A 9,118-nucleotide genomic window follows, 5' to 3' on the forward strand; every position below is an offset into this window, starting at 1 on the left:
TTAAATTACATCAAATCCGAGATTTCTCGACATGTGGCGACAGACATGTGGCGAAAGCAGGCGGACATTCAACTCTATGCAATGTTATACATCATCGATTCAAAATGACGATATCTGCAGACAAAACAGTTTTTTAACAGTAAAACAAAACAAAGCTAACTGGATTTTGTTGACCGCCACAAGGCAGAAGTTGATCCTTCAGTGTATTGTCGTTTGGTCTAAACTAAGAAATTGTATGTGTTCGTTCTCATATGTGCCACTGGATAATTAGTATCAGATAAATGGCTGTATTAGTTGAAATGGTGGGAGAAATGAGAGCAAAATATAACTAATGTAATCATCTCAGTTCGTACATTCGTGAGAATGCTGTTTTTGGCACGTAACTCCCTGGCAGCACCATTGTTGTTTGTACAACCATATGGCTTCTCTTTGTTCTGCGTGAACATATTGCTTTCAGATCATTGATTGATTGATTGATTGATTGATTGATTGGTTGATTGATTGATTGATTGATTCCGTCGGTCTCTTGCTCGCTCGCTCAATCACTCACTTAATTAAAATGTATCCCTATTTCAAATGTTTTTCTTTTTGTTTGCTTTTCGTAAATGAATGCCCTACTTCGTCATACTGTACAATAGTGTTGCACCAATATTTCCACTATTTTAAATTATTATTATTTAATCATTAAAAGGGAATGGTTTTGTACATACAATAAGGTTTCCACTCAACAGAAACGTTATGTATTTTATGTATTGAACTTGTTTGTTTGTTTGTTTTTCAAACAAATAAATCAATTAATTCAAATAAAAAATAGTTTTCATTGGACCTATGTTTGGCCTTATAATGAATATTTCCCGATAATGAAGTCCAAGCCTGTTGGAACTGGGGGACCGACTGGCAGTGTTTCTAATTCAAATAACCAATTATTGAAAAAAAGAAAAAAAAAAGAAAGAGCAGCTAATTACTAGCCTACTCTGTGCTGGAGTGGAATGCAGTTGGCAAGAATGAAACAATCTAATGGCTACTTGCTATGCAGACATATTTCTGCCTTTCTTTGCCAGTCCACTCTCTGGCCCAGTGCTCAGACTGAAAATGCATCCAGTTATAATGAATTAATGAATTAATGAATGAATGAATGAATGATAATACAACAACAACAATAATAACAATAATAATGCATTTTATTTATAAAGCGCTTTACATTCTCACGAAGTGCTGCAAAGATTAAAAGCATGGCAAAAAAATACATTAATAGAAGATTCAAGATTGCTTTATTTGTCATTTTTTCCAACTGCAGCAGCAGTTAAAAAGCAAAACAATACTCTGAATTTAAATAAGTCCTAAAAAAAACTACAGGGATCCTAAATAAAGCATAGCCAGAGAAAAATAAATAAAAACATTTAAAAACTGAACATAGAGTTCATGTCATCTCTTCTCTTGCATAGGAATGCCTCCCCGAGTTCATGTCCTATCTGCCAGGGAGACTATAGAGTTCAAAAGTCTGATCGCTTGGGGAAAGAAACTGCTCCGCATCCTTTCCGTCCTGGCACTGATGCTCCTGTCCCGTTTCCCAGATGGCATAAGGGAGATCAGGCTGTGAGAGGGGTGAGTGGCATCCTCAATGATGCCAGTCGCTCTCCTCATGCATCTCTGCTGGTATATGTCCGCCAGAGAGGGCAGCAAGGTACAGATGATCTTGCTACAGTAGCTGTTCTCACCGTCCTGTCCAGCTGTTTTCTCTCCTCAACTGTGCTGTTGCCATACCAGGAGGTGAAGCAGTAGGTGAGAATGCTCTCAATGGTACCTCTATAGAACATGATCAGCGCTGGCCGCTGGGACAGGCAGGTCGACTCTCTTCAGCTGACGGAGGGGGTAGAGACGCTGCTGGGCCTTTTTTATGATGGCAGTGGTGTTGCTGCTTGGGGGCCAGGTTGTCCGTCAGCAGTACTCCCAAGAATGTTGTGCTTGTTACCTTCTCTACAGCTGAGCCATCGATGGCCATAGGATGGAGTTGTGGCCTGGTTCTCGTCCTGAAGTCAACAATTTCCTTCGTTTTTTTGGTGTTGAGGGAAAGATTGTGCGCCTTACACCAAGCTGCCAGATGTTCAACCTCCTCTCTGTAGGCAGCTTCATCCCCCTTGGTTATGAGGCCGACCACGGTGGTGTCATCAGCCAACTTTAATATGTGGTTGCTTTTGAAGCGTAAGCAACATCATAAGCATAAGGAAGCGTGATCAATAATATCATGGGACCCAACATGGCTAAGCTAAAAGACTAGGAAAAACATGTTTAAGGAAATGCTTTCTTAAAAAGGTGGGTCTTTTGTCCTTAAAAGAGTCGGTGGACTGTGGTGCTCTCAGGTGCATAGGGAGAGAGTTACACAGACATGGGGCTGTGTGGCAGAAGGCCCGGTTCGCCCATGGTGTGGAGGTTGGTGTGGGGGACGGGGAGAAGATGGGTGTTGGAGGAGCGGATGCTTCGAGTGGCGGGTTTAGGGGGTGATGAGTTCTCTGAGGTGGGGGGGAATGTATTCAATACATTCCTTTTGAATGTATTGAATGTATTGGAGCCTCTGGAGGCTCTTGCTAGGGATCCTGATGAGTAGTGTGTTGCAGTAATCCAGCCTGGAGGAGACGAAGGCATGGACGAGTTTCTTAGCATCTGGCAGGGTGAGTGTGGAGCGGAGTTTGGAGATGTTCCTGAGGTGGAAAAATGAGGTCTTGCACAGGTGTTTGATATGTGCCTCGTAATTGAGCTGTGGGTCCATTTCCACACCCTTCATGGTGACTGTGGATGAGAGAGGAATATTCTGACCGGAGAATGAGATGCTGGTTATGTTTGGATCTGGTGGGGGGGTGCCAATAAGGATGGCTTCGGTTTTGGAGCTGTTAAGTTGAAGGAAGTTTAGGTTCATCACACCTTTAACTCAGGGTGAACAGAACAGTTAAAATGTATCTGCTCCCAGGATCTTTGATGAAAATGCACGAAAACTTCTACACGTGAACTTTGGACCTATACGGACAAATAATCGTAGCACATTTTTGTTAAGTGAAAAAATGAAGTTTTTATGAGCCAATGAAAATTGCTGTTTAGCTGTTCTGACTGAACCGTGCAGTCGTTTTTTGCGAAACGCGGTAGTCTGGTAGAGGGCCATGCCAAACGGTGACTATGCGCAGCCCATGACGATTGGCCAAATGGTGGCGCTATAGCGCTCAATTGAAAATGCTAACTTTGAACGTGCATAGCTCATGAACCGTTTGACCGTTGGCAATGACACTTTGATACACATATGTGTCTCCTCATGCCGAACAACTTTCGTGCTCTGACTTTTGACTTCTGACCTTTAGATCACCCGCCATTTTGAATTATATGAAAAACAGTTGAAATGTATCTGCTCCCAGGATCTTTGATAAAAATGCACGAAAACTTCTACACTTGAACTTTGGACCTATGCGGACAAATAATCGTAGCACATTTTTGTTACGTGAAAAAATGAAGTTTTTATGGGCCAATGAAAATTGCTGTTTTGTGAAACTTCTTCTTCTGCCCTTAATACCTACATGAAGCGTCATTTGCTTATGCCACTTTACAGTATAGTAGAGGGTCATGCCAAATAGGCCTGTAACCAGTCTTACTCCAATTGGTCAAAGGGGGGCGCTATGGCAATTATTTGAAAATGAAACCTTTGAACAGTCATAACTCATGCCTCGTTTGGCCAAAATTCATGGCACTTGTTTCCATATGTTCCTTGACTCATGGGGAACACATCTGTCACTTTGAAAAGTAAGCTCCGCCCTCAGTTTTCCCTCCATTTTGAGCAGTTTGAAGAATGCTAATACCTGATTTTATGCCTGGTTTTTTGAGCAATTTGTGTGAAACATTCTACACACACTGTATGGACCATTATCCGAAATTCCAGTTGAAGAGAACTTTGTACGTGAAAACATGAACAGCGAACACACTGTAGTAATGGATAATGACATCCCCAAAACGACGACACACGATTGTTATCAAACACACTGAATATTTTTTCTGTTTACATTGTAGTCACTGATTGTCTCCGTGTAGATTTAGCCACCTTATGTTAAACACCACAAAAACTAAAGATGATCTTCAATCATGAACGATTGTCTGCCTAACACACGCATGCAGCCACGCACGCACGCGCGCGCACACACACACACACACACACACACACACACACACACACACACACACACTTTAACTGTGCGTGAAAACACACTGTAGTAATGGATAAAGACATGCCCAAAATGAGGACACACATTCTTGTTACCAAATCACTGAATGGTTTTGCTGTTTACAATATAGTAACTGATTGTCTCTGTGTAGCTCAGTCAGTAGAGCTCCCACCTTCAGTCCACAAGGTTGTGTGTTCAAACCCCGGTACCAACAACTCAGCTCGTCAGTCTTATTTGTGCATGTTGTTCTTATTGCGTATTGTCTTCTTGTTTGGTCCCGCCTTATCGCTGCTTGCAGCTATATTTATTATTATGATTATTATCATCCTTTGTGAAATGTTAAAGGTGCTGTAACTTGTAAGGGATAGGTTTTGTTAAAATAGCTCTAGTAATCATTGCTATATTGTTTGTTCAGTAACAGAGGTCTTCCCACGTCTCCATACCCATTTCACTAACATAATTATTACTATTTCATAATGTGAAATGTGTCAATAATAAAATTGACCAGTACTACGAAGAGAAGAAGGCCCATGGGCTCTACAATTTAAGAACTTATGACACAATAATTTGTTCACATGTTTTAATTTAAAAATGCTCACATGTGCTTACCACATATATATCACTATAAAATACATTAGGCCTATATACAAAAATGTGTGCTAATTTCGCTCTCTCAGTTGGAATGGAGACAAATCTGAAATGGTAACCAGATAATTGGCATTTGAGATGCATGATCTGAGTAGGAAAGAGAGAGAATACATCTTGTGATGTCAAAGTGCAATGTCAAATATAAAATAAATAAAACAAGGAAATAAAAAGAGACAGAAATGCCTCATCAAGTAGAAAAAGTAGAACATCTAAAAATCACTCATTTTCACTAGTCAAACACACAGACTTAATTATTTCAAATTGTGCTACTGTTATTGGCTACAAATAAGGGATGTTTTGTTACAATGGCTGTAGTAATCAGTCCTATATTGTTTCCACACCTACTTCACTAACATCATTAATATGCTTTCATAATGTGAATGAAATCTGATAATAATATAATTGATCAACATTAATATGAAGGAGGAAAGGCCTGGGCTCTACAATATTTAAGAACGGATATGTGTAGACAATATTCCTTTAACAGGTTTTATTCGAAATGCTCATTTGTGCTTACAACATATATCACTAGAAAATAAATGATATACAAAAACATGTGCTAATTTATTCTCCCTCAGTTGGAATGCAGACATATCTGAAATGTAACCAGATAACTGGCCATTTGAAACATCTATCCTACATGAAAGAGAATGTACATCTCATTTGAACACTACTGTATACTGACTGAGGATGGAAGAAGAGTTCCTCTTCAGCTGAAGTCTGGAGTCCACAGTCAGATGTGATTAGAAATGATTGATATCCTGGAGGAGTTGTGGATAACTGACAACTACATTTGAATTACTAAAAGCTATATTTTACTATAAGCTATAAACACATCACAATTATTTTGGTTTCTCTCCAGTGTGAATTATCTGGTGTCTTTTAAGGCTTGATGACTGAGAGAAGTGTTGTCCACACTGATCACAACCATAGGGTTTCTCTCCAGTGTGAATTCTCTGGTGGCTTTTAAGGTGTGCCATTTGAGAGTAGTGTTGTCCACAATAATCACATCCATAGGGTTTCTCTCCAGTGTGAATTCTCTGGTGGCTTTTAAGTTGTGCCATTTGAGAGTAGTGTTGTCCACAATAATCACATCCATAGGGTTTCTCTCCAGTGTGAATTCTCTTGTGGCTTTTAAGGCTGTCCATTCTAGAGAAATGTTGTCCACACTGATCACATCCATATGGTTTCTCTCCAGTGTGAATTCTCTGGTGGCCTTTCAGGTTGGACTTGTCAGAGAAGTGTTGTCCACACTGATCACATCCATAGGGTTTCTCTCCAGTGTGAATTCTCTGGTGGCTTTTCAGGGTGGACTTGTAAGAGTAGTGTTGTCCACAATAATCACATCCATAGGGTTTCTCTCTAGTGTGAATTCTCTGGTGGCCTTTCAGGGTGGACTTGTCAGAGAAGTGTTGTCCACACTGATCACATCCATAGGGTTTCTCTCCAGTATGAATTCTCTGGTGTATTTTAAGTTTGGTCTTTGTAGGGAAGCGTTTTCCACACTGATCACAGCAGTGGTGTTTTTGCTTAGCCAATCTTATGTGTTCCTTCACCTCTGGTAGAACTGGGAAGCCAGACTGATGACGCAATTTTGGTTTCTCTCCAGTGTGAATTATCTGGTGTCTTTTAAGGCTTGATGACTGAGAGAAGTGTTGTCCACACTGATCACAACCATAGGGTTTCTCTCCAGTGTGAATTCTCTGGTGGCTTTTCAGGGTGGACTTGTTAGAGTAGTGTTGTCCACAATAATCACACCCATAGGGTTTCTCTCCAGTGTGAATTCTCTGGTGGCCTTTCAGGGCGGATTTGTCAGAGAAGTGGTGTCCACACTGATCACATCCATAGGGTTTCTCTCCAGTATGAATTCTCTGGTGTATTTTAAGTTTGGTCTTTGTAGGGAAGCGTTTTCCACACTGATCACAGCAGTGGTGTTTTTGCTTAGCCAATCTTATGTGTTCCTTCACCTCTGATAGAACTGGGAAGCCAGACTGATGACGCAACACTGGACAAAGACAAATTAAATATTGTTTAGAGGACACTACTTCAAAAACGTAAAATAGCAAAAACTAGATAATTACCACAATTAACATTTTACCAGCCCACCAACAACAAAAACATCCTTATGGCATGTGTAATGTTCGTAGGTTGTTCAGAAGGCATACAACAACGGACTGTTCAATAGGCTTTATTATAAGACTGCGTGATCACACTGAGTGCTGGCTGCATATACTGAATGAGACACACAGCATGAAGTGCCTGTATTTGTATGTGTCCAACAGAGGGCGTAGTTGCACATAAAAATAAAAATGTTGTTTATACAATATCCGGGTCTCATCTGAATTTGTGTTGTGGTCGCTTTGTGTCTTTGTTTGTATATGTAGAACGGCACTGACTTGCAAAATGGTTAAATTTACCACAGGCTCTGCATTCTTTATTTTTAGCAGGGCATTCACCATCATGGGGATATTTACCTCTGCATTGGTTGTTGGAAGTGGAACGTTTTTCAGGCCATCTGCTGCTCCTTTGATGCTTTTTCTGATCCAGTGCGTTGACTGTAGCTGCAGTGCCTCTTTCTATGCCTGATGCTTGCATCTCAGACAGTTCCAGTGTCCTTCCATGGTCAAGAAGCAATGCTAGTGTCAGGTCAGGTTCCCTCAGTGCTTTTCTGCGTAGCCTGGATGATGCACAGCTCTGTATGATTTGCGTTTTAATTTCTGCATCAACATCTGCAAACTCACAATTTTTAGCCAACATCCTCAGCCTTGTGTGATATCCATCCAGATTCTCTCCTGGTTCTTGTATGGATTTTCTGAAGACATACACTTGGTACTGAACGTTTTTCTTTGGTGAGAAATAGCCAGACAACTTCTGCTTTGTGGCATCATAATCATCATCATCTGCTGCTAACGTGTCATAGATATCATGCACACGTTCTCCTGCCGTGTGCAGCAACAATGCTTTCTGCCTAGCATCTCCAGTAATGTTCATTGCAGTTGTATAGTTTCCAAACCTTTGCACCCATTTGGTCCAGCGAGGTCCAACAGAGCTTGGATCCGTTTCTGTGTCGAAAGGTAGGAGAGCTGTGTGCGCCGCTAAAGACATGCTTGACGTCTTTGTTTGTAGCTGTTAGCGTTAGCCTCCTTTGTTCCTCCTCGTCCGTTTTTTTTTTTACAGCGTGTATTTCCGTTTACTCCTCGTCGCCAATGTAATGTTCGTGTGTGTAGGTTGTTCAGAAGGCATACAACAACGGACTGTTCAATAGGCTTTATTATAAGACTGCGTGATCACACTGAGTGCTGGCTGCATACTGAATGAGACACACAGCATGAAGTGCCTGTATTTGTATGTGTCCAACAGAGGGCGTAGTTGCACATAAAATTACATGTCTCATGTCTTGAATATCACAGCATGCTGTATATCCATATATACACAATAAGTAACTTACAGAGGTCTTGATGATCCTTGGGTCCTCCCTGTTGAGCAGAATTGTTGAGAGAGTTCATCTTCAGCTGAAGTCTGGAGTCAGAAATGATTGATATCCTGGAGGAGTTGTGGAGAACTGACAACTACAAACTCTTCTTATACTAGAGAGTCTGAGGTGGAACCACTAACTGCTTGGTGTTTATTGGCCAAAGAGCAGAACAATAGAATCACGTCTCCACCAATCACAACCTAACAAACTGTTGCATGTGCCCCACCCCTCTCTAGCTCCTCCCCTAGGTCATGCTCTATGCAACATTCTAGAAATAAACTGCTAACTGTGAGATTGCTTTGTAAGCTTCATATTTAATAAATGAATATATATCCAAGTACTGTATGGACTGATATCTGGATAATATATGTACAGTCAATAATATTGAATAAGTGGATAATAATTAATTGTTACTGCAGCAGATTGAGCCAGCTCCCTTCTGGCTCATCCCCGTAGCACTTGCACTAGCCTCCCCCGACAACCTTCCAGGCAAAGGCTAAAATATAATTTAGATATATACTGTCTTAATAGAAGAAATTCTGTCATTTCGGAGCTTCCTGTGTTCTGAGTTTATAGATCGGATGTTGGATGTTCAAATGTATATGTTAAAGTGGTCAGACTGATCATTTTGCTGGGGACCTCCCTGCAACCCCTCCTCGAGGACCCCTGGGGGTCCCTGAACCCAACTTTGAGAGCCACTGCTCCATGCTTCTAGTGTCCTTCTCTGCCCCCTCCATCCCTCACTGTCTCCTTCCACCCTCCTCATCCACATCCCTCCACTAATCATCTCCCGTTT

This window comes from Electrona antarctica (assembly GCF_951216825.1).
Source record: "Electrona antarctica genome assembly, chromosome: 11".
In the NCBI taxonomy this organism is placed as follows: Eukaryota; Metazoa; Chordata; class Actinopteri; order Myctophiformes; family Myctophidae; genus Electrona; species Electrona antarctica.